Source organism: Mustela erminea, chromosome 12, assembly GCF_009829155.1.
Source record: "Mustela erminea isolate mMusErm1 chromosome 12, mMusErm1.Pri, whole genome shotgun sequence".
Lineage (NCBI taxonomy): Eukaryota > Metazoa > Chordata > Mammalia > Carnivora > Mustelidae > Mustela > Mustela erminea.
The window spans coordinates 41,416,153-41,442,316 of NC_045625.1; the positions used below are offsets into that span (position 1 = coordinate 41,416,153).

At 35.0% G+C, this 26,164-nt stretch overlaps 1 protein-coding gene across 5 annotated transcripts in view; it reads left to right on the plus strand.

Moving 5' to 3' along the window:
* The window catches only part of LINGO2 (leucine rich repeat and Ig domain containing 2), a 1,169,724-nt gene that overhangs the window by 465,794 nt on the left and 677,766 nt on the right, over positions 1–26,164 (plus strand). For all 5 annotated transcript variants that reach the window (XM_032307279.1, XM_032307283.1, XM_032307282.1 and 2 more), the window contains one exon: positions 10,036–10,124. The gene's annotated coding sequence lies outside the window, so the exon portion shown is untranslated. The remainder of the gene's footprint in view (positions 1–10,035; positions 10,125–26,164) is intronic.

Here is a 26,164-nt window from a genome sequence, read left to right on the forward strand (position 1 = left end):
GATCCAGCAACCAGGTGTCTGTTTCCCTAGGCAAACACAGTCCAGCCATCTCCTTGTTTCTCTCTCCTTCCTGCTTTTTGTTTTTTCCTTTCCCCACATCCTGTTTTTCTCTATCTGCCTTCTGTAGAAGGGCTGAGGCAGTGGTGATAAGATACAGAGACTATACACAGCTAGTTGGAATGTCTATTGTGAAAACACCACTGGATGGAGTTGGATTTGCTGTCTTACCTCTTTCCCAGAGGAAGAACTTAAAAGGACTGGTCCTCACTACCATCTGGTTACGAGCCTTCCATCCACTTTGTCAGAAAAGTGAATGTAGAGAAAAGCAGACTGAGGTAAGAACAAACCAACAAATAAAACCAAAAACAAAGCTGAAAACTGTCTGGAGCTTTGAATTCACAAACCACAAGGTTAAAACCTGGCTCTGTTCCTTATTAGATGAATAAAGTAGGGAGAGATGTGTTAAATTTTGAGTCCAGGTGTCTCCTTTTCTTGATGAGAAACATGACCTCATGAGTTCATTAATAGACAAGGTTAGGTTACCTGGCACACAGTTACCATGTTAGAGTGTGATAGAAATTCTCCTACACACAATTTAAGTATGCAGGCAATGAGGGAGATTGCCCAGTGTATCTGAAACAGCAGTATGTGATCTATGATTTCCCCCCCCCACCAGGGCAGCAATTTGCCCTATTTTCCTCTTCAGTTTTAGTCCCCACCCAAGGCATTTATCCAGTAAATATATGAGTAAGAGAATTGTTGGACAATATTGTTCGATATATTTTCCAATATCTTATAAAAGGAACAACATCTGTATCAGAAGAAACTAGGGTTGATCCATCTTTCAGAATGACTTCAGAGGCCCAGTTCTTAAGTAATACACAATAATATCTCTGCTCTGGTATTAGAGAATCAAACGGAAGGATAAACACAAACCCTGTCCAAAGTGTTTGCCAAGATGAGTTCCAAGCTATAAGATATTAAAAGATTAAATGAATATTTCTAAAAAGCAGAAAAAAGAGCAACTCAGCAGGATTTGGTATGCACATTTTTCTTTTATACCTTTGTCCCCAAATCTACATTTTTAAATGGAGCTTATAAGAGTTATGAACTCTGGATATCTAACATCATTTTTTTTTTTTGCTATATGAGTCAACATTTTTTTTTTTTTTTGAGAAGTAAGGTAGCGGTAATCTTCTAAAAAGTGTCAGCAGGACATTTTCATTGATTATGCCTTAGGTTTAAAATAACAATTCAAAGAGATCAGAGCCAAAGTTAGAAGATGAATTATGTGAGAAACTGGGTTTTGAGATTTTCTTGGACTATAATCTAGTCATGAAGAACTGTACTGAAGCTTTGATGATGGTGAAGAGATTGTTTTTTTAACTCAGAAATATTTTATCAGAACTTTTTCCTGAGAGTCATCACATTTTTTTAAATCTACTAATGATAAATCAAGACAAAAATGAAAGGGGATAAAGCAACTTCCCAACAATTTTTTTCAGATATGTTAGTCATTTCTTAGGTTCCTTTGGATTGAGAAATGATTGCAAGGATACAAGATTAAGATTTTTCTTTAGATCCAGTGAACTTCCCAAACAAGTGAAACAGACTGCCGTATATTATCCCTAAGTCTCTGTTATATAATTTTATCTGTATCAGAAATCCCATGTACCCAAAGATGGCTGACCTGTATTTTTTTTCAAATTCTTTCTTCTGTGCATTCATAGATTTATGCATTTATTCAGCTGATTTATTCAATAAGTATTGACTGAGCTCTTCCTAAGCTAAGAATTGTACCAAATTTGTTGTAGGAAGAATAGAACCATGGTTCCTGTTCATCTTGAGTTGGCATGCTTATAAGAAAGGCAAATATAATCAATGTAATTTCAGATAAATGTAATTATAACTTATATAATTATAGATAATTATAAATATAAATATAGATAAATATAATTTCGCTGAGTAATGAGAGCTCACATTTATTGGTGCTTAATGTGCCAGGCACTGTTCTGAATGTTTGCATGTAACTCATTTAGTCCTTAACACCATCTGTTTGGGTAGATAGCATTGTATCTCATGTTATAATAAGGAAACTGGAGCATAGCAAGGAGAAAGAACTTCTCCACTAGCATGCAGCTTAGCAAGTGGTGCACTGAAGATTCAGACTCAGTAAGTGTGAGTATAAAACTTGTGCTCAAAACCAGTACATTATTCTGAAAGAAATGGCAGGCAAGGAAAACTCGAGAAAGCCGTAATAGAATTTCAGAGAGGACTCCTATTTAGAGTGAGGTAAATATTTGAAAGTGACATTAAAGCTGAAACCTAGGATAGGAAGGAAATAGCTGGGCAAAGTGTGGGGAGAGGACTGCTCTAACAGAGGAACAGCCCATGTTCAACAGCTTTGAAATGAAGCTAAGCTTCTAGGACAGATGGAATCTGTTGAGTGAGGGAAAGAAGGTCAAGAGGTGAGAATGAAGAAGTCAACTGTGACCAAAAAAGGGAGGAGGGGGAGGGGAGAGGGCAAGGAGTGGTGAGAGAGAGGAGGAGAGAGGAAAAGACATATAAAGTCTGTGAAGTACCAAAGAAAGTCATTATTTATTGAGAGACATGATCCAATTGATATTTCAAGATAATTCTGGCTGGAATGTAGAAGATGGGTTGGAAGGGCAGGAGGACAAGCAGACAGTTAGAAGACCAGGAGAGTAATCCAGGTGATAGGTCATGGATTGGATGGAGTGTGGCAATGAAAGACATGAAGACAGATTTGATGTACCTGAGGAGGTGACAAAGTTCAAGACAACAGTAGTTTGGGCTTTTGGGTTTGGATTTCTGATGTACAGTACTAATACCTGACATTCTCACCATTGGGATTACTATCCTCAATTAATATTTTCTCTCAAAAGCCTCAATTAAAATGTACTAATATTAACTGGAATCAGATTGGCTTTTTTCATTAGTTTATTAAATGAAGTTTATTATATAGAACGAGAACTTAATGAGTATGAATTAGGCAGTTGTAAATGGAACACAGGTGACTAGGGCTCAAGAGACTACCCAAGAGCGTTGGAAAATTGAGTTGAAGGTGAGGGATGGGAAGTGAGAACCCAATGAAAATGCATACTGACGTCTAGACTAGTCTACTCAGTACGTATGTTTGGAGCTTGCAATTCCAGCCAGGTTTTGCAGAAATGCCCATGCTCACATAAGTTTCTCAATCTATTCATTAATCCACTTATATAATAAATACATGTTGGATACTGGTTTACTACATATTTGGTGCTCTATTACGGATATTTGGTAGACTAGGTGGAAATGGCCATCTCTTAAAAAGATCTAACTCTATCACTTTTCAGGAACCTGTCTCTGTCACCTATTTGAACTTCTATGGCTCGATTTTTTTTTTTTTAATGAAGTATGGTTAAGATAGTTAAGGCACATTTGTATGCATATGTTATCAGAATGCCATTATCAGTATGTTGTAATCAGAGATATTATCACATTATTCCTAATAGTTCAAGCTCTGGAGTCGTGCACCTTAATTAATTAACTAATTAATTAATTTTTAAAATTTTCACTGTGTTACATTAGTCACCATACAATACATCATTAGTTTTTGTTGTAGTGTTCCAAGATTCATTGTTTACATATAACACCCAGGGCTTCATGCAATATATGCCCTCCTTAATACCCATCATCAGGCTCACCCATCTCCTTACTCCCCTACCCTCTAAAACCCTCTGTTTCTTTCTCAGGGTCCACAGTCTCTCATGGTTTGTTCCCCCTCTAAATTCCGCCCCCTTCACTTTTTCCTTTCCTTCTCCTAATGTCCTCCATGTTATTCCTAATGTTCCACCAGTAAGTGAAACCATGTGATAATTGACTTTCTCTGCTTGACTTATTTCACTCTGAGTAATCTTCTCCACTTCCATCCATGTTGATGCAAAAGTTCGATGTTCATCCTTTCTGATGGCTGAGTAATATTCCATTGTATGTATGGACCACATGGCTGAGTAATATTCCATTGTATGTATGGACCACATCTTATTTATACATCTTAATTTAAATGCCAGCTCTGTTAAATACTTGGTTAGTCAGCCTCTCTGTGCCTCAATTTTCCATTTTTCAGTTGGGATAGAAATAGTTTCATCTGATTGTTGTGAGAATTAAGTGAACAAATACATGGGAAGTACTTAAAACAGTGCCTTGCATATGGAAAGCATTTGGTGCATACTTGTTATTATTATTATTTTAATGTATACAAGTCACAAAAATGACCTTATATGTATATGTGTGTGTGTGTGTGATTTAGAGAAAGATTTTTAAGAGATGAGTTTTAAGGCCAAAGAAAATACATGGTTTACTTGCAAAAATTTGTAGCTATAATAGAATTTCAACTTTTTAAAAGTTTAAGCACAGTGAAAACTTTTAACTTGATTGACCTAATAAAAAGATAGCAGCGTATTTTTTTCACTTGTGGGTTTTGAAAGATTAAAGCAAATAAAAATACCAGTATCTGTATCATGTACATCACTAAGAAAGTCAAGAACAAAAGGAAATATGTCACCAAAGCAATCCAGAGTGAACTCCTCATCGTTCTTTCGGGAGCCACCAAACAAAGTGATTTAAAATTAGGCCACTTAAAACAGAGAAGAATCAAAATTTCTCCTTTTATTACTGTTCTTCTCTACTGCAGAGGCGATGTGCATTTTATACTAAAATAGGATTTAATGTACTATATTTGCAACATTCTCTTTTGGCATAGTCTAGAGCAACATGTTGTAAATGGAATCTCTACAGAGTGATTTTATCAAGTAATAATGTCATTATGCTTTTTTTAAAATTTGGAAATATGTTTATTTTCAATATTAAAAAGTTCTAGTGAATGCCAGAGTCAAAATTACTCTGTGAATTTATTTCTGTTTTCCTTCATTGTTTCCTGTATTTCTTCAGAAAATAGTATCGCTAATTTTCTGATCAGAATTACAAATTATATAGCTGAATTCTTAGCGTTAGCATAGCTGTTTTGTGATGTTAGATTTAAGAATGATACAGCTACTTTTGTTCAATTAGAATTAAATTGAATGAATGGTATATTATATTTTTTCTTTCCTAATAGAAATATAATGTTGAATACATTTACGATTCCAGGAAATGTCATTTACATTATGTCAGTTTATTAGGCATTGAAAATATTGGATATTATATTTTTGTATAAATCTTAATAAAAATTTTTAGTATCAGTTTATAATTTAACATTAATTAGCAAAGCAGACAAAAGAAAAAGCTTTTATTCAGAATTTCACTTTTATTTAATGACCTGAAATCTTAATCTTGAGAAACTTAAATCATTCAGTTCTGGTCAACTGCACTAATTACCAGTTTTAAGTTTTATTAAGCACCATTGCATTTAATTTAACATTTGTCCTAACCAGTCCCATGACCAACGCTATCCATAGTTGATATTTTGGAGGTAGTGCTATATAAGGGAAAGGCCACTGATCTTGTGAAAATTTCTGTGTCACTTTCTAAGCCTCAGTTCCATGTTTGTAAAAGGACAGCACTACCTACCTTGCATGATTTATTTTATGATGGACATACTCAATTTCATTTTTTTAAAGATTTATATATTTATTTATTTGACAGAGAGCAAGAGATCACAAGTAGGCAGAGAGGCAGACAGAGAAAGAGGGGGAAGCAGGCTCCCTGCTGAGCAGAGAGCCTGATGCAGGGCTTGATCCCAGGACCCTGAGATCATGACCTGAGTCAAAAGCAGAGGCTTAACCCACCAAGCCACCCAGGGACCCCCTCAATTTAATTTTTAAGCCATTATAATTAGGCTCATAGTAGAAAGGTTGTTTCACTTCTTCCTTCTATTTTATGACTGAAAAGAAAAAAATTCATAATATGAAGAGGATGCAGATGTTATATAACAATTTACAACTTTTGGTCTTTCTTTGTATGACCCTTTCCCTAAAGCAGGGTGAACCAGTTCTGTAAACCAAAATCTAAGCTATGCAACACGTTGATGGGATTCCAAGTCAGAGGCTCTAGCCCACTCAGACGCTCCTTGGATGCTGCTGTGTTATTTGCCTTAAGGGATTATCCAAAAATGAATTGCTCAGAACTTTTCACTGTGATAACATTGCTTTTTTTTTAATGTTTTATTTTTTTATTAACATATAATGTATTATTAACCCCAAGGGTACAGGTCTGTGAATCGCCAGGTTTACACACTTCACAGCACTCACCATAGCACATACCTTCCCCAATGTCCATAACCCAACCACCCTCCCCCTAACACCCTCCCCCAGGCAATCCTCAGTTTAACATTGTTTTTTCTATATTAATGCCTTAGATGTGTCTTCTGTGGCAGTTACAACAGTAACAAATAGAATATTTTGATCTATTTTCAAATATATGTGTATATATATAATATATATTATTAAATACATCAATAGTTAAGTTGTACAGAGCTGAAAGACTGTTGTATACTAAGTATTAATAATTACAAATGAGAAAATTCAGTAAGTCAGAGGTTTACTTTCCTTTTAGGAGAAGATACCATATACTATGTATTTCCTCTGAAAAAGTTTCCTCCCATTTCTCCCAGTTTGAGATAAAAATATGGTCATCACTAGAAAAATCTTGTGGGAGAGGAGACAAGAATGGTGAAAATGTCTGTTCTTTCACTTAAAGCAAGGATTTTCAAACTCTTTCCCCCTATAAATGTAAATTCATAACTAGAGGGTATTTATTCCTAGAAATGCTCACAGTGTAAGTATTTATTTTCTCTCTAAAATAACACCGAAGGTCCAGGAAGACTTTTTTTTTTTTAAATTTTTTGTTTCCAGATACTCTCTAGCACACCACCATAAACCTAAGGGGTTTGCTTATCCCTGTTTGAATCAATTTAAAATATTGCTTATCCTTGGAGATTATTATACTCATCTCAAGAAGTAAATAAAACAACCATTATTCTTTTACAAATTACATTTGCATGTATCTAACCTTGAAGTTAAAGTCACTTGTTTGAATAGGCATTGAATCTGCCCTGGTTGTATCTTAACGATATTAATCCCTCTGAAATTATTGCTTCAGCATGTCCTTTGAGCCTCTTTAACATTTTTTTTCCCTCACTATTCTGTGCTCCTCTGAGTAAGATGTTCTCTCATTTTGTAGACAGTAATAGCAGTAAGGGCTGCCCTTCAATCCCTCACTGAATTCTAGGGACTGGGGTAAGTGCCTCGTGCTCTGATCCCCACACCAACCCAGTGCTGCACTTAGAGTCATTACTGGACCAGTACAGCATACCTGTTTGGAATTCAGCTGCAGTATATAATCATCTCATCCTAGAAAGACACTAGAAACGAGGGAGGCAATATCATGTAGGGAAGAGGGAATGGACTTAGAAGCCAGAAGACCTGGAATATCATTTTATTTCCATCAGTAATTAATCACATGATCTTCGTGGTGGCAGGAGAGTGATGTAATTTTTGTAGACTTAACAGCAAAAATTTTGTGTGTATTTTATGAATTATTTCCAGGTTGGTTCTCAGGGTTTGTTTTTTTTTTTTTAAGTACACTGCCCGCTTTAAGTATGATTTTTATTGAATGTCCTAAGCATATGGGCTGTTTTTATTTTATACACAAATGGGCTTTCTTTTGTCTACTAAATGCTTGAAAATACACATTCATTAAGTCCTCATTTTTCATGTTCTAGACATTATCACTAATCTCAAATTGTGTGCCTCAATCAAAATGTTAAGTGTATATAGTTCTCAAATTCTTTGCTTTGAATTTTGTCCCTAGCTCAGCAGAGCCACAACCACCAGTTCTTAGGACCCTGATTTAATATATTCCTCCTTTTCTTTCTGTGAAAAGTATATTCTATTACTAGTAACCCTTCTGCTGTTTTCCAAATCACTGTGGTAGAAAGGATCTCCCCAGGTTAAGATAAATGAGTCCAACTATCTGGGATTACAGAAGAAGGCCCAGGCTTGCCTTCTCTTACATGTTACCATTAGGTACAGAATGTGGGGAACCTGCTTGAGATTCTCTCCCTCTTGCTCTTTCTCCAGCCCTTCCTCTACTCCTGATCTCTCTCTCTTTCTCCCAAATAAATAAATAAATGTTCAAAAAATTATAATTAGTTGGAAGAGTACGTTATTTTATGGTACAGGCAATTTCTGACTTAGGATTTTTATGTCGAGACATAGGGTGTGGAAGACAGTGGCTACTCTCTGCAAATTGTGATGCTGTATGTGTCTTGTTGATTAAATGAGACAGGCATATGGAAGCACCTATAAGAGCACTGGTCACAGTGAGCCTTCAATACAAGTTTAGGGTGGTTTACTATAGAATTATAAATAACAAAATGAAAACAAGACAAACAGCTGTGAATACAGAGTTAGAAGATGATGAGGTATTGGATTAGTTAATGTGTTCTCTGGAAAGTAGGATAGTTCTGCAGAATGTCTAGAAACTCCTAAAATGTTGTGCAGCAATTCCTGGTATTTCCTTATTTCTCTGGCTAGTAGTATCCCACTCTTCTGAACTTTAGAATACTCTCTTTCCTGCCAAAAGTGGTCAAAACCTTGCTTTACAGTTTGTTTCTCCCTAATGTAAATGTAGCTACTAATATCTTTCTAGAATTTAATGGGACATATTATTCAATATACAGAATTTATTTGGCTGGAAAAACATCTTCAAAGTGAGTTCTGAATATCCAATAACTAACAAGAGAGACAAAGAAGTACGTAGTAAGAGATCTGTTTTATCTGTCTGTCATTTGTGTATTCTCCTATCTACCCATCTATGTTAAACAGAAATACGTATTTATGTAAATAGATATATATTTATATCTAGAGTTAATAAATATGTATGTTTAGTTTCCAATAATAAGTAGCCTTTAGGAAAAGGAATTCAGCCCTTAATTAATTAAGGGTTCTTTTGGTCACTCTTGCAATGGATTTAAGAAGACGCTCATTTTTTTCTGTTCTAACCTGCTACCAGGTACCTTGACAAAATTATACTTCTCAGTTAGGAGCACTATTTCCCCACCATCTCTGTTCCTACTCCAATATTCTGTCACCTACTGGATTAGAGGTTTTCAGAAAGAGTTTGGAGGGTAGAGGGTAGATGTCCATGGTGCTGATTGTTGAGCTTTGTGCCTGAATTTAACCGTACATGAATGAGGCTTCTTGTGAAGGAGATGTAGGAGAGGAAGGTAATACAGTAATACAGTTCCTGTTGTACCTAAATAGTATGTGTTTGAGTATGGCAAAATGGAGACGTAACATTGGACAGCAGCAAAGTACCTATATATTTTCCTATAACTTTATTTCTCTTTTAGCAGGTAGATGGGAGAAAATATGATTAAAAAGTTTCATGTACAAATAATTGAAACAGGTTATGAAAGTTTGAGTTACTATATTTTTACTGTCTATAGTGTATATTATCTGGAAGCAGAATTCACATAAATGCCTGCATATTGCTTATCAACTTATCAAATGAATGACAGTCATTTCTCACATTCTGTGAATCTTTTCCAGGAAAATAATGAAACAAAAGAATACTTGCTAAAATCTAGTAAAGTCAGTGGAAAAAAACAAACAATGGAGCTGACACCCACTACTACTTAAAACTCAGTGTTTTGACTAGAAAAATTTATGTTGGTAATGTGTATATAATAAGAAAATATTTAAATTACAAATAGTTTACTTTTCATAGTAATACAGCTTCTTCCAGTAAAATAGTGTGCAATTGAGTGATTGGTGTGTGTGTGTGTGTGTGTGTGTGTGTGTGTGTGTGTTGTATATTATGTGTAGTCTCTTTTTGTACCTTGGAAGTTCCAGATGACACAATTTTCATCAATATATTGTGCATTTAATGTTATGATAACAAGAATATGTAGGGAGGTACTTCTTAAAAGACATTGTGCAGTGATTATAAACATTTTGTAGCTGATCAGCATCATTTTACCAAGGCATATATTCCTCTAAATGCACTCTTTCACCTTCCTTGTGTTTCTAGAAATTGAAGAGTACCACAGGAAAGCTGTGTCCCTGTATCATGTGCTGTTTGGGCTTCTGAAGTGTCCGGCAGATTTTTAATCATATGAGGTAAATACTTAATTTATTTTAATTATATTTTCAGGATGAAATGAATTACCATTTTGTGTCTTCAGACTTATTTTCTTTATAACAAGAAGGAAATTAATTTTGTTTTATTTAATCATGCATTTAATTAAGTAGTTCTCCTGGTTTGTGAGCTCCAAAGTGACTGGGGGAAGTAAAGGCATATTAACAATCTACTGTTAGGCTTATACATTTTTCTCTGTAAAACTATTATCTATGTTCTATGTGATATGTTTATAATAGTCTGTATACCATTTTTATTTGCTTAAAGTGATTTTTGTCCTTTTAAATACTATGGTAACATAGTTCAATGTTCTAGTTCAAATTTATACATGAAGCATAATAGCATAATGGCTAAACATATTTTCTTTATTAACACTTATGACATGGATAATAATATTGATATATATATGTATATACATATATATATCACTATTAATTTGAAGTGGAAAGAGAGTTATTTCTGGGCTTTTTTTTTCTTTAGTTTTGTCAGGTATAACATTTACACATTCTGTATTTAAAAAAATATATACCTGAAATAATAGAAACTACTTCATAGCTTTTAAGGGGCCTTTCTCTGTGTGGTGTAGGTAATTTTCTTTTCCTTGCAAAAATTTACTAGTTTTTCTACTTCCTCTCTCTCTGCTGGTGGTCATTGATTGATCAAGCATCACAACAAAATTTTATTTTTTATTAGTTTTTAATTTTTTTTTTGTCAGAGTAAATTGAGACATTGGCAATTGTTACTTTCTGTTCACCACCTAACATTACAGAGAGAGGAATTAAAGATAAATCTTGGCTAGTGTCTGTTTAAAAAGCCCGTATTTAATGCAACTATAGGGAGACATATGGGGTTGTTTGCATATGACCTCATGAAGACCAGAAGTGAAAAAATGGATGTCCTAGAAAAGAAATGGGCCTGCTTCTGTCACTCCTTCACAAATCTATCAGACAACAGTGATGGCAAGGAAAGAATGCCTTTGTTTATGAACAGTCTACCCAAGTATTAATGGTGGACACACACACATACACACACACACACACACACACACATACACACACACATCTGAGAGGCTGTTTTGGGCCCCAAGGAAACTGACACTTTCTATACACAGAAATATAGATTTAAATGAAAAAAGAAGTATATTTCAAAGATAAATGGAAGAAAAATTGAATAGGCACAAACTATACTGAATTGGTGAGTTTTTTTAAATAATAAAGGTATCATTGACCAAATTTAAATCATGAACTGCGTAATGAGGCATATGGTTCACATTTTATGAGGCCCTCCATTATGTTGACTTAGATGAGAAAATAGGGAAGGAGCAGATAGTCGTGTAAGGAGAATTAGGGGAAACTGCTCATTTGCTCAGCACGAAAGTGTCTATCATTCACAGGGCTCTTCCAATCAAAAAGAACATTCAATGGTACTTAAAATATAAATTTAATGTGATTTGAGGACACTGTGAATTATAATTGCTTCTTTGAATATTTCTTAGTATACTTATTCATAGTTATTTTAGCCAGTTTAAGTAATCCTGATAAATTAACCTATATTTTCCACTTGAATTTTTGGGAAGTTCTTCAATCTACCCCTGATTGTGAACCCAGAGAACACAGGTTGTCTTTAGATGTACCCAGATGGTAGAGACTGATTTTATTTTTATCAGCAAAAATGTTACACACACTACTAATTTGTTAAATGAGTGGAGGTTATTTTTTTTTTGAGTAGAGGTTATTTTAAAACAATATTTTTTTGATTTTGATGGGATTTTTAAGAAACATCAAAGCCATATGGAAACTTTCATTTTTACAAAAATTTAAAGTATGAAATAGAAGCAGAATGAAAGGACACATCTTATTTCCTCTTAGTTCTTGTTTTAAGAATAAAGCTCACTTTTACTTCCATTTGCAGTCCCCTCTGCCACTGCCCCCACTCTCACTGGCTCCTTCTCCAGTGCACACAGTCAAGTCTTCATCTAAAGTGACAAAGACAGATTGAATGTTGCCCTGCCCCCCACAGGTACTGAGCTACTTACCTATTTTTTAATTGTTATTCTTTATTTCCTCTAAATATTTGGTGAGGTTTTAAAATTTATTTTCTCCATTCTAAAGCCATCAGAATATGTATTTTTTAAAATGAGTATTAGTAAAGAGCCAGGTCAATTGAAAGGATAATAGAGACATTTTTGTTGTTCAAAAAAAAGCCATAGACACAGGGATAGAAGTTAAGTGTTATCAGTGTGATGGCAGTGTGTAATTAGAATGTAGATGACACAGAGGGAGAAAAACCATGAGAGACTCTCAACTATTGGAAACAAACTGGGGTTGCTGGAGGGGAGGTGGGTGGGAGGACTGGTAATTGGGTGATGGGCATTAAGGAGGACACAGGACATGATGAGCGCTCGGTGTTACACGCAACTGATGAATTACTGAACTCTACATCTGATAAAAGAAAGAATGTGAATGACATTACAAGAGGTGTACGGAATAGGGAGAATGCTATAAACCAGGTCAGCGCTCTGAGTAGAACACCCCTAAAACACTATGACCCGAGTCCAGAGTTGAAGAAGGTTATTGATGAACTGAGGGTGACTGCCCAGAGCAATCCAGCTAATGAGAGAGTCGAAAAGTTTGGAGGAATTTTGTATGCCTTGTTTTGAGAAGAAAAGACTAATAAGTGTTAGAGATGATAATTTTCTGGAAATAACTTGAATCAGTGTCAGATGGAAGGGAAATTAGTATTTCTAGCTATAACTCTGAAGGAGGTCCTGAGACATTTGGGTCTACTGTGACCCAATGGGTGAAAAAAATTTTAAAATAATATTTTTTTAAAAAGATTTTTATTTATTTATTTGATAGAGAGATCACAAGTAGGCAGAGAGGCAGGCAGAGAGAGAGGAGGAAGCAGGCTCCCCCACTGAACAGAGAGCCCGATGTGGGGCTCGATCCCAGGACCCTGAGATCATGACCTGACCTGAAGGCAGAGGCTTAAACCACTGAGCCACCCAGGCGCCCCTTAAAATAATATTAAATGGGATTCATTTAAATAAACAAAATAAACAAAAGCTGTTAAAAAACAGAATTTTTCCCCAAACAGAATGGGCTGCTGTAAACAGGGTTAACAGTCTGGCTTCTAGAGATGTCACTTGAAGATGGCTGACTGATCCGCTGCTTCTCACTGGGGATTCATGTACTAATCAGTGTTCCTGAAAGATGAACAGTTTGCATTTCTTTCATTATTCTGTCATTTTTTGGATGATCTTTTGTGTGGAGAAATATCCTTTACATACATCATCAGTATTTAATACTAAGTGATCCTTTTTTAATTTCCTGTGTTTTCTTAATTTAAGATGATTTTTATGTGTAAAGAAATTTTATTGAGAAAAATGCTGGAATGGTTCTATTTTAATTCTGCCACTCAGTAGGATATAGATTTGAAGTCAACAGTTTACTCTGTTTTAGTTCAGCTATAAAATAAGAAAGCTAAGCAAATGACCCAAGATTCTTACTAGCTCCAAAAATCTAAGCATTTTATCTGATAGAAGTTGCAAATAGCGTGGCTGAATGTTCCTAGCGGTTATAGTTTTAGGCAGGTGTGCAGTGTTCCTAGGTTCTCACTCACTGCCTCTGTCACTTTGCTAATTTACATGAGGTCTCTGGGGCTTAGTTCACTAGTCTGTGAAAAGAGAATGTGAAACTACTGCTTGTGGTGGGATATTGTCCTCGATGCTCATGTACTAATCATGGTAAGAATGAATGGCTTAACATCAAACATTACAAACTACATGCTTTTCCAATTCACTGACCTTGAATTGGACCCCAACAATTATGTCATTACCTAGAAGCACATTTTACAGCATAAAGTTAAATATTTTAAGGGTATTTTATTTATTATCATTAATGATTTGGGATTATGACTAGGATAAGGTGTTAGCCATTCAGTTAGACTTCTGTTCACATATTAGATGAAACCAGAGTTGTTATTGTTGTTATTGTTATTGTTATTGTTATTGTTGTTGTTTTCTGAAGAAGTCTAGATGTTGGCTGAAGATATTCCCTTTTGTACTTGTCTGTATAGGCCCGTTAGCCGGTTCAGGTAAGTGTTCTGGCTAGGTGTCTTGGCTCCTGAGAAGATGCCAAAATTATGCATGTTTTAAAACCCATGGATATGTCCTTAATTAGTAATACCAAATGTCTGGTCTGTTACTCACCATACATCATAATTCTGCCAACCAATATCAATCAGCAACATAGTGGCAAAATATATAGTGAGGGAAGATTTCCCAAATGACATGAATCTTTTTCATTCATCAGTAAGCTTCAATTTTATCAATGGAGTAAACAAGACTATTAAAATCTTTGTATTTACTCTGTAGAAGTGCTTTCACTGAACCACAGCTTGAATCAATGCAATCGACTTACACTGATTTGTGTTACAGATGCTAGAAACTCAGGCTTACATTTACAGTGGTAATGTCATTCATGGTGTGCTTTTCTTCATCCTTTATGAAGTTTCTCCATTAGGAAGATTATGGGGCATACGTCCAGTCTAAGCACTCCAAATACAGGCTTCTCTTGGAAAATTACTTTTAGCTATTACTCCAGTAGACCACCTAATAGATTTATTTGCCGATGTGTGTAGGCTTCTAGGGAGTTCAAAACCAAATCTGTTGCACATGTTCTGGTGAGTAAACAGAATCCAGTGGCGTATATCTATTGAAACATGGCTGCTATGAGATCCATTGAGGAACAGGATCTCATCTTTTATTTGGCTCTAGGGTAGATTTGATCAGGTTGCAACCCCAGTTTTCTTTCCAGGGTTTATATTATGGAAGATTGAGAAAAGATAACACTTCATATATTAATACCCATTCTTGGCAAGTATTAGCTATAATTAGTACTAAAAGAGATTTTCCAAAAGTAGTTCTTTTTCTACCACCTTTCTGGAGCCATCAAAACACATATTCATGCATGTGTTCATTCAGTAAACATTTGTGGAGCACCTACTATGTTCATATATTACTCACATGTATATGAGGAGATGATATAGAGGAGATCCTTATTGTCACTGAACCTATGTTTTAATGGGTGGCATGTACTATAGAGTCCATGGACAATAAAAGTATGTAAAAGAAAGTGTCCAGTAATAAGAAGTGCTAAAATAAGTTGAGAGCCTGGGGATCTACTTGGATTTGTGTCAGGGAAGACTTTACCAACGGAGGTGACATTTTAAGGAGGGATCTGAGTGATAAGAAGGAGCAACCTGTGCATTGTCTGCAGGAAGAGCTTTCAGAGAGGAGGAAGATTGAATTCCCAGGAAGAGGAGATAATCCTTTGGTGGGAGAGACTCCATGAGGTTATGGGATAGTCATCCAATGAATATTTATGCACATAGGAGCCAGTCTACCTTCTCTTCCTTTCAAACTGGAAGGCTGAAATCCTTCTACATGGAGGAGCTCAGCCATCTTTCTTACTAACGCCTCATTCTCCTCCCCCGCCCTTCTCCTTTTTATCTTATTTCCAGTGCTAAGCTGACCCAGGGCTTACCCCTAGGTAGTTCCCTCTGACCTATTATTTTCCTTGAAAACCTCCAATCTGATCAAAGTAAAATGGATGATTTGGTCTTAAATTTGGAGTTAGGTAGCAGAGATCTCTCAGGCTTCTAGTTCAGGTCCTGGTTCCAGCCCAGGTGACCATAGTTCTCCATATTGACAGTTAGGTCCCAAACACTATTAATAAGAAAGAGGAACTTTGCCCTCCTTTACTTTTGTTCCTTACAGGTAGCTCTTTAGGATTGACACAAAGAGCAGCCCTGTTTTCTGAGAAGGGAGACCAACAGATCTGGATTCTCCCATACATAAGCTAATTGATGTCAAGTAGGTACTAAGATGGCATTATTTTATCTTTTTGATTTTACATTTTTTTCTCATTTATTTTGATTTTCATATATTAAAATCCCAAGTCCTTTTAAGAATGAAACAGGCTGCAATACACTCTTCCAGTATAAATAATTTCTTATTCCTATTTAACAAATATTTCATATTACCTGTTGATTGCCTGTTTGCATCAGTGGATATCACAGTCTTGTCACTCTGAGTAAGGGACTTAAATACCCCAGGCATCCTTATACTTACCAGTTCTGATAGAGTCTCAGGTTGATTCTGCCAGGGATCCTCATCCACTTTTTTGTGCTTCTGTCAACCTTATCCTTGTCCTCATGCATCCTGTGCACATGGTAGTTGATCATTTCATGACTCAACAGTTATCTTCAGTGCATAGCAGATAGGGGAAGGGAAGGGAACTAACATGAAGAATAAACTTTTAACATTTTTTGTGTGTTCTTTCTATGCTCATATGTAATTTCAGTGATCACTGTTTTATTGGAAGAGGTTAAAATGTTATTAATATGTACATTGAATTGGCTTGGCATTTGCTACAAGCCACTTCCACAGGCATGAGGAATAGCTAATCAAAACCCACCTGGAGCTCACCATGCCTGCAGCAGGATCTGTTTGTCACCAAGACGGAGGCTTAAAATGAATCTTAGTTCCTTTTTTCAATATGACAGATATATTTGTCTGTCCTTTGTTTAGTTCCTCTTCCCAACTTACAGAAAATAACAGGAAAAAAAAATAGTGAATCTCAGAACCCCTACATTTCAATCCTGTATACATAAAGCTCTGTTAGTATTTTTGTACTTCAACTATATGAAGACCTCATTTTTCTGAGAAAGGCCCATTTTCATTCAGAATGTTAGAGATTGAAAGCTTTGTCTATTGAGGGATCAGTAGTTTCAGTGGTGATGGATCTCAGTGGAAATACGATGACATCATTTTTGTATCAACATTTATGCAACAACTTTTATAGCACTTGTGATGCATGAGCCAGGCACTGTTGTAAGCCCTTTATAATTTAATTTCCATAATAGCCCAATGAAATGAATTTTATTAGCTCCTTTCTGCAGATGGAGAAACTAGAGCTGAGGGGTTTAATAACATCCCCAGGATCACAAAACTCATAAATACAATGTGTTATATAACAAGATATACTTAGCAACTAAGGCCTGCCACAGAAGAATTTTTGAGAGCCCATAAGCGTGAGTAAAAATGACCCAGTCATTGAAGAGTGGAAAATGGTCCTTTCTGTGATCTCTCTTCAGAATATCCTATCACTTGATAGGTTCCATGAGGAGGAATATTTCACAGATGGCTAAAAAGTTTATAAATATGAAGTCAAGCCTCTATCAAGAAAACTTGAGAGGAAGTGATAAAAAAGGCATCAATTTCTTTTGCTGGGAGCTTAAATACTTTTGCCACCCCATCTAGAATTTCCCTTCAGAAAGGGAGATAAGTAAGATTAATCTCAGCAGGTCTCTGGGAAACCTATTTGCATTGGGTCTCCCTCTGGACTCTGATTACATTTTGCCCTACCGTTGTGTGACACTTGCATCCTTGGAATCTTTTTATGACTCTGAATTCATGCTGCACATGTGATTTACAACAGCATTAAAAAAGTGCAGCACCTAATTAATTCACCAATCAGCTGTCAGAGCCTGTGATCTTTTCCTGGTTCACTGTCGAGCTCCCTGTGGGAGCACCAGTATTACGAAAGTGCCATTTCCATTATGCTGTATGTGGTACTAAAGCAGAGGACTAAGTTATGCTGCTTGTTCATGGAAAATATGCCATCCTCATGAGTGCCTTGATGACTTTGTTAAAAATACCTTCTGCCACCCCTGTTCTCTTGTTCTCATGAATACTGTGGCTCCACAATACCGCAGGGTTTTCACAGTGGCATAAATTAAGAGACGGGAGATCAGCATATTTCAGTTTCATACCTGTGTTTTTTCCCCTTGAGTTTTTGTATTTTATCTTAAGAAACGTCATCCCACTTACTTTTTTTGAAATAGCAAATTGAAAATCTATCTTCTCAGACTGTATCATCTTTGAAGACTTTCTTGACTCAAATGTTCCAAAATAAGAACATTTTATACACAGTAGGAATATTCATGGATACCAAGTATTTCATGGACTTACAAAATTAGAACCATGTGAACATGTTTTATGAGTACTTTCAGAGAGAAACATATGAAGGAAAGATAATGGTGTTTGTAGAATTGTAGAGTCAAGTTTACTTATGATTAATATGTACTTAAATGATTGCATGACTGAGTTTTTTTTTTTTTCTCCCTGAGTAATAAACTATTCCAAAACTTACTTGCCTAACACAACAATCATTTGATTATTTTTCACAGGTCTCCAGGTCAGTGGGCAGTTTTGGTGATCCTAAGTTTGACTGATTTCAGCTGAGCTTGCTCCTACATATGAGGTCAGCTGCGAATAGGCCAGGAGTGACAGGGGTAGCAAACGGTTTAACAAAGTCATCAACATACTCATGAGGATGGCATATTTTCCATGAACAAGCAGCGTAACTTAGTTCTCTGACTCACTTATTTTGCAATTTTGTGACTGAGGCACCAAGAGTGATTGGGCCATATGTCTGTATCATACAATTGATTAGCTTGAGCAAATTTACACAGCAGATATCAGTTTCAAGACAAAGAATGGAAGCATTGAAGCCAATGCTTAGAATTGGCCCAATGTTGGCTTTTACCTTATTTTGTTGACCAAAGCGAGTCACAAGGCCACTTTGATAAAAAGGAGTGGACACATAGATTCTACCCCTTGACAAGAGTAATGATGAGGTAACACTACAAAGTGGATATATGAAGGAGAGAGAAAATAGGACAGTTCTGCAATCTGTCACATTTAGCTACCTGACAGAGTTTAATGTCCTATAGAACTGACCTAGGTTTAGTTTTTGCACCGTTACCTAATCAAGCTGGTTCCCCAATCAAAACAGTGCTTCTCAATTTGACAGCACAACTTAGCATCACAACAGTAGTACAATATATTCCACATCCATTCAAAATCTTTGATTTCAGGGCCTGGGTGGCTCAGTGGGTTAAGCAGCTGCCTTGAGCTCAGGTCACGATCTCAGGGTCCTGGGGTTGAGCCCCGCATTGGGCTTCCTGCTCAGCAGGGAGTCTGCTTCCCCCTCTCCCTCCACCCCTGTTCATGATTTCTCTCTCTCTCTTTCTCTCTTAAATGAATGAATAAAATCCTAAAAAAATCTTTTATTTCAGATGTTTCTTTTTTACTTGGTTTTATTGAACAGAGATGGAAAGTATTTAAAATATGTATGAGTTGTAAAATAGACTACAAAATGCATAGCATTTTGCATACCATTCAGTGTAAGAAAAACATTAACATATATTGACGTAACCCATACATCCTTCTTTAATCCAATCTCTTTCCTTGTGCCCTCAGAGATAACCTGTCTTCTGAATTTTGTTTGCCATCCTTTTGCTTTTCATTATAGTTTTGAGACATATTTCTACCATTTTACATTTTTATGGGGTACATATCTGATTTTTTTTAATTTTACATAAGTGAAATCATACTGCTTATTACTAGAGTTAGCTACTGTTTCAAATTTGTACTTTAGCTGAAGTATCTAGTCTATTTACACTGATTATGATGCTAATATATTTTATTTGGATCTTCAACATTATTTTAAATTTGTTATTTGTCTACCCATTCTTGTGTTTCTCGATCTATTTCCCAATTATTTTGAATTGATTATTCTCATTTATCTTTCCCTCTATTAGTTTAATACTTCTATTCTCTTTTCTAGTCTTTAATGATTATCTTAGAAATGTAATTATGTGCAGGAAAACTCACTAAAGTGTGAAGTTCAATCTTCACTCTCCTTCTGAACAATATAAGAGCTTGAAATAACAAGTACATCCAGCTTCCTTTAATTTTATAGTAATTTTCATACATTTTACTTCTGTTGCAATATTTAACCCAAATGGCAATTTTATTTTTGTTTCAATATAGATAAATAAAAATACTGCTCAATGTGTTTGCTTACCATTCCTTCTTGAATATGAGATTTTTCATCTGAGATCTTTTTCTTCTGCCTGAAGAACTACATCTAAGATATCATTTAGTAATTATCTATTGGTAATAAATGCTTAGTTTTTCTTTGTCCATAAATGTCTTTCTTTTTCTTATCACTGAAAGAGTATATAATTCTAGGTTGATAGTTATTTTACTTTAGCACATTCTGTCTATTATTAAACTGGCCTTCTAGTGCACATTGTTGCTGTTCAGAAGTCAGTTGTCCACCTGATTGCTCTCCGTGAAGATTATCAGTCCTTCTTCTCTACAGCATTTAATATTTTTTCTTTGTCTCTGTTGCCTTTGTAGTCTTACTGTGGTATATCCAGATATCAAGTTTTTCATATTTATTTGATCTTATTTTATTTTGATCTTAGGGTATTTAATTTTTATGTTGGTGTCTTCCATCAATTCTGGAAAATTCTTAGTTATTATTTATTTTTATATTTCCTTTACTCATTTTTTTTTTCCTTTCTTTCTGGAATCCAGAAGGTAAAAGTGAGCTTTCAAACTCTATTCTTATTTGGGTTCTAATGTGTTCCTAATTTTTGGTCTTTGAATTTGGTTTTCTTTAATTGGTTTAAGTTGTGACATAATTTTAGACATATAGCAAGATCCCAAGAATAGTAATAAGGATTTTCATGTACCTTCATCGAGATTTTTCCAGCTGTTAACATTTTACCACATTTCCTTTGTCATCTGTCTCTTTCTGAAACATTTAAGGATAACTTGAGTCATAATGCCTCTGAATCATGAAATACTTTATATTTTTTCTAAAAACAGGATCACAATATTCATAACCACAGTATAACTCTAAAAATCATATAAATATAGATTTGATATTAGTAATTAATATACATGAATTGTGGTTTTTTTATCCATTGCTGTGATTACTCTAAAATGTAGTGGCTAGAAACAACAGATCTGTGGAGTGAAGTCCTCAATCAAAAGACATATACTGGCATATTGGATAAAAACAAAATAAAACAAAAAACAGGATCCTCCCAATTATAATATTGTGTACAAGAAACACACTTTAGATTTGAGGATATGTGTAGATTAAAAGTCAAAGATATTCCATGCAAATAGTAACCAAAATGGAGTAGACAAAAATAGATGATGTATCAGACAGAATAGACTGTAAGTAAAAATTGTTAAGAGAGACGAAGAAGGACATTATAGATTTATAAAAAGGTCAATTCACCAACAAGTTATAATAAGTATAAAGATAATGTGTAGCAAACATCAGAGCTCCTAAGCATCTGAAGCAAACACTGACATAATTGAAGTGAGAAATAGAGAGCTCTACAATAATTTTAGGGGACATGAAAACAGTACTTTCAATAATGAATAAAAAATGAGAGAGAAGATCAGTAAGGAAACAGAGGACTTGAATAACACTATATAGTCCAGTTGGATTTAATATAAATGTACAGAACACTTCACCCAACTTTAGGAGAACACATATTTTTCAAATGGGACATTCTCCAGAATAGAACATATGTTAGGTCACAAAACAAATTTGATAAATTTTTAAATGTTAAAATAATGCAAAGTATCTTTCCCAATCCCAATGGAATGAGGCTAGATATCAATAGCAGAATGAAAACCAGAAAACCCACAAATATGTAGAAATTAAATGAAATTCTTTTAAACAACCAATGGGTCAAAAAAGAAATCACAAGGAATATTAGAAAATATCCCGAGACAAGTGAAAATTAAAACACAGCAGACCAAAACTTACTGAACACAGTAAAGACTGTGCTAACAGTGAACTTTATAGCTACAAATACTGTCATTAAGAAAGAATATCTCAAATCAATAATCTAGCTTTACATCTTAAAGAACAAGAAAAAGAAGATGAAACCAAAACTAGCAAAAGGAAGGAAATTATAAAGATTAGAGCAAAAATAAGCAAAATAGAGCAAATGAACAAAACCAAGAATGGGTTCTTTGGAAAGATGGAAAAAATTGACAAACTGTCAGCTACACTAAGAAAAAAGAGAGGATGTAAATAACTAAATTCAGAAATGAAAGAAGGACATTGTTACCAATTTTATAGAGGTGAAAAGCACTATAAAGAGTACTATGAAAATTGTATGACAGGAAATTGCACAAACTTGATGAAATAGACAAATTAGAAACACACAACCTACCAAGACTAAATCATAAAGAAATTTTTAAAAATCTGTATAGACCTTAAAAGATTGAATCATTAATCAAACCCTCATGCTGAAAAAGAAAAGTCCAGGACTAGATGGCTTTGCTGGTGTATTCCAGCAAACATTTAAGAAAGAATGAACAATAATGCTTCCCAGACTCTTCCAAAAAGTTAAGAAGGAAAAAACTTCCAAATTCATCTTACAAAGTCAGAATTACCTTAATAGCAAAGTCAAAGGCACTGCAGAAAAAGAAAACTGCAGACCAATATCTCTAACGGATATTGATGCAAAAGCTCTCAAGAAAATACCAGCAAACTGAATTCAGTAGTATGATTACAGGATTGTACACCATGACCAGCTAGGATTGATTTCTGGAATGCAAGGATGGTTCAACATACGAAAATCAATCAATGTAATAGATGAACAAAATGAAGGAAAAAGAGTACATAATCATCTCAATTGACACAGAAATTTGACAAAATTAAATACTCTTCCATAATGTAAACATTCAATAAACTAGAAATAGATGGAAACTACTTTAGTAGAATAAAAGCCAAAATGAAAAACCCATGTTAACATCCTACAGTGATGAATGATTGAAAGCTTTTCTTTAACATCAGGAACAAGACAAGGATGACAAGCTTTTCCACTTCAATTCAACATTATATTATACATCCTAGCCAGCACAGTTAGGTGAGAAAAATAAGCATATTCAAATTGGAAAAATAAGAGTAAAATTATATTTGTTTACAGATTACATGATCTTATATATAAACATTTCTAAAGATGACACACACATATACACACCTGTTAGAGCTAATAAATAAATTCAGCAAAGTTGCAGGATACAATCCACATTAAAAAATCAGTTGTGGGGTGCCTGGGTGGCTCAGTGGGTTAAAGCCTCTGCCTTTGGCTCAGGTCATAATCTCAGGGTCCTGGGATTGAGCCCCACATTGGGCTCTCTGCTCAGCGGGGAGCCTGTTTCCTCTTCTCTCTGCCTGCCTCTCTGCCTACTCATGATCTCTCTCTATCAAATAAATAAATAAAAATCTTTAAAAAAAAATAAAAGCAATTTCATTTATAATATTATCAAAAAGAATAAAATACTCAGTCATAAACTTAATCAAGGAGACAAAGGGCTTGTACATGGAAAACTAGAAGATACTGCTGAAAATGATTAAGCAATATACAAATAAATGGGCATTCTTTGTTCATGTTATGTTATATTTTATTTTTTAAAGATTTTGTTTATTTGACAGAGAGAGAGAGACAGCAAGAGAGGGAACACAAACTGGGGGAATGGGAGGGGAGAAGCAGGCTTTCCGCTGAGCAGGGAGCCTGATGTGAGGCTTGATCCCAGGACTCTAGCATCATGACCTGAGCCGAAGGTAGATGCTTAATGATGAGCCACCCAGGTGCTCCTACGTTATATTATTTAGATATCAGTACTACTCAAGTAAGTTTACAATTTCTGTGAAATACCTATCAACAATGTTTTTTGCAAAAATAGTAAAATATTTCCTAAAGTTAATGTGGAATCCCAAGGGACCATGAATAGGCAAAATAGTTTTGAAAAAAAAAAATAGGAAGTCTCATTCTTCCTGATTTCAGAATTTATTATAATGCTACAGCAATCAAAACAGTGTGGTATTAGTATAAAGTGACATGTAGACCAGTAGACTAGAATGGAGAGTCCAGAAAGAAGCCCACATATATGGTCTAATGCTTTTCGACAAGAGTGCCATGACCATTCTCTGGGGAAATATAGCCTTTTCAACTAATGATCTTTGGAAAACTGGATATCCATATGCAAAAGAATGTGGTGGGATTCTGATCTTATACCATATGCAAAAAAAAAAAAAAAAAAAAATCGTATGGACCAAAGACCTAAATATAAGAGCTAAAACTATAAAACTCAAAGAAAACATAAGAGCTTCACAACATTGCATTTGTCAATGATTTCTTGAATATGACACCAAAAGCATAGCTAACAAATTAAAAAACAGGTAAATTGACTACATTAAAAAATAAAATCTTTTGTGTATCAAAGAATACTATTAGCATAATTTGAAGCAAGGACCGAAGGTGGTATTTTTACAGCCATGTTCATAGAAGCATTAGTCACAATAGCCAAAGTAGAAGCAACCCAAGTTTCCATCAGTGGATGAGCTAGTAAACAAAATGTAGTATGCACAGAAAATGGAATATTATTCAGCCTTAGGATGAAAGGAAATTCTGACATATGTTACAGCATGGATGAATTTTAAAGACATTATGCCAAGTAAAATAAACCAGACATAAAAGAACATACGATTCCACTTATTAAAAAGTAGTCAGATTCATAGAGACAAAACTAAATGGTGATTGTCAGGGTCTTGGGGTGGAAGAAATGGAGAGTTATTGCTTAATGGGTGCAGTTTCAGTTTTGCAGGTGAGAACAGTTCTGTAGGTGGTAGTGATGGCAGCACAAAAATCTGAATGTACTTAATACCACTGAACTGTACACTTAGAATGATTTAAATGGTACTTTTTACATTATGCATATAATATAATACCATATAATTAAACAAATTGAATATAAACCAAACCAAACCAAAAGCAAAACACTTATGGGTTTGACTTAGCTGGATGGGTTTGGATCAAAGTATCTATGTGTTTGTTGCCAAGCACATAATTAAAGCACATTTAAATAAATGCCAAGCAGTCATTTAAAGATCACTTGGGCTTGGTGATGCATTTCCAAAAAATACACATGCACCTATGTTCCTCACTATGTGGACCTCACCATCGAGTTCCTTGATGTCTTCATGATATGGTGGCTGACTTCCTCAGTGAGTAGTCTACGAGAGAGCAGTAGGAAGCCATGGTTGCCTTTTCAGTCTTACACATGGCATCCTTCTATTTCTACCACACGCTGTTTGTTAAAAGTGAGTCTGACTATAGCTGCTACTCAAGGAGAGAGGAATTAGGCGAGGGCAACATCAAAGATTTGTGGACATATCTTTAAAGCCCCACGGATGTGATTCAAATTTTGCTCCTTGTCCCCGTGATTCCATTTATAACAATAGTAAGTATAAGATCCCATGTCTTTTTAGTGTCCTTTACTCTTAGTCTTTGTCTTTCAGAAGAGTACAGCCAGTTTTTCTGTAGATTGCCTCTTGGTTTGGATGTCTGGTATTTCCTCATGGTTAGATTCAGTTATACATTTTGGGAGGAATATTACAAAGGTAATATTCTCATTGCACCACACAAGGGAGCCAATGGTGTTGACTTTTCTCATGCTGGTGGTTTAATTTTAATCATTTGGTAAGTTGGTGACTGCTGGTTTCTCGATCATATAATTACTATAGTTTCATTTCGGAGTAGTAAAAGGACTTTGAAATCCCTGTTTTGTTTTGTTTTGTTTTCTCTTTTTGATCAGGTTGATACTTTGAGACTGGGAATATTGTCCTCCTACTACTCATTGAACTTGAACCCACTTGCTTTAGCATAAAATCTTTAAAATTTCATGCCAGATGATCAATGCATTTTAAAAATGCTTCATTTTGTGTTTTAATATATTAGGTTGTCTTCAGCATGAGAATCAGTTAGGATCTGTTTCACCAACTGCTAGAAACCAATACAATGTTTCCTATTTTGATCCCCATTTTCGCAGCTAATATTAAATCGTTTTCCTAATTCTCAAAGCTTTGGCTATTGTCCCTAGGCATTCTGGTTACTAATCACTTGTTAAAAATGGGATGTACTCTCCTCTCGTTATTCATACATTTTGGCTCCCCAACATATCTAAAACACATTATGGATTGAGTTTACAGACTACTCTGAATGTTCTCCTAATAGTAACTCAGTAAGTTTGATCACTATTAAGTTATAGTATATTCACATAGCAAAA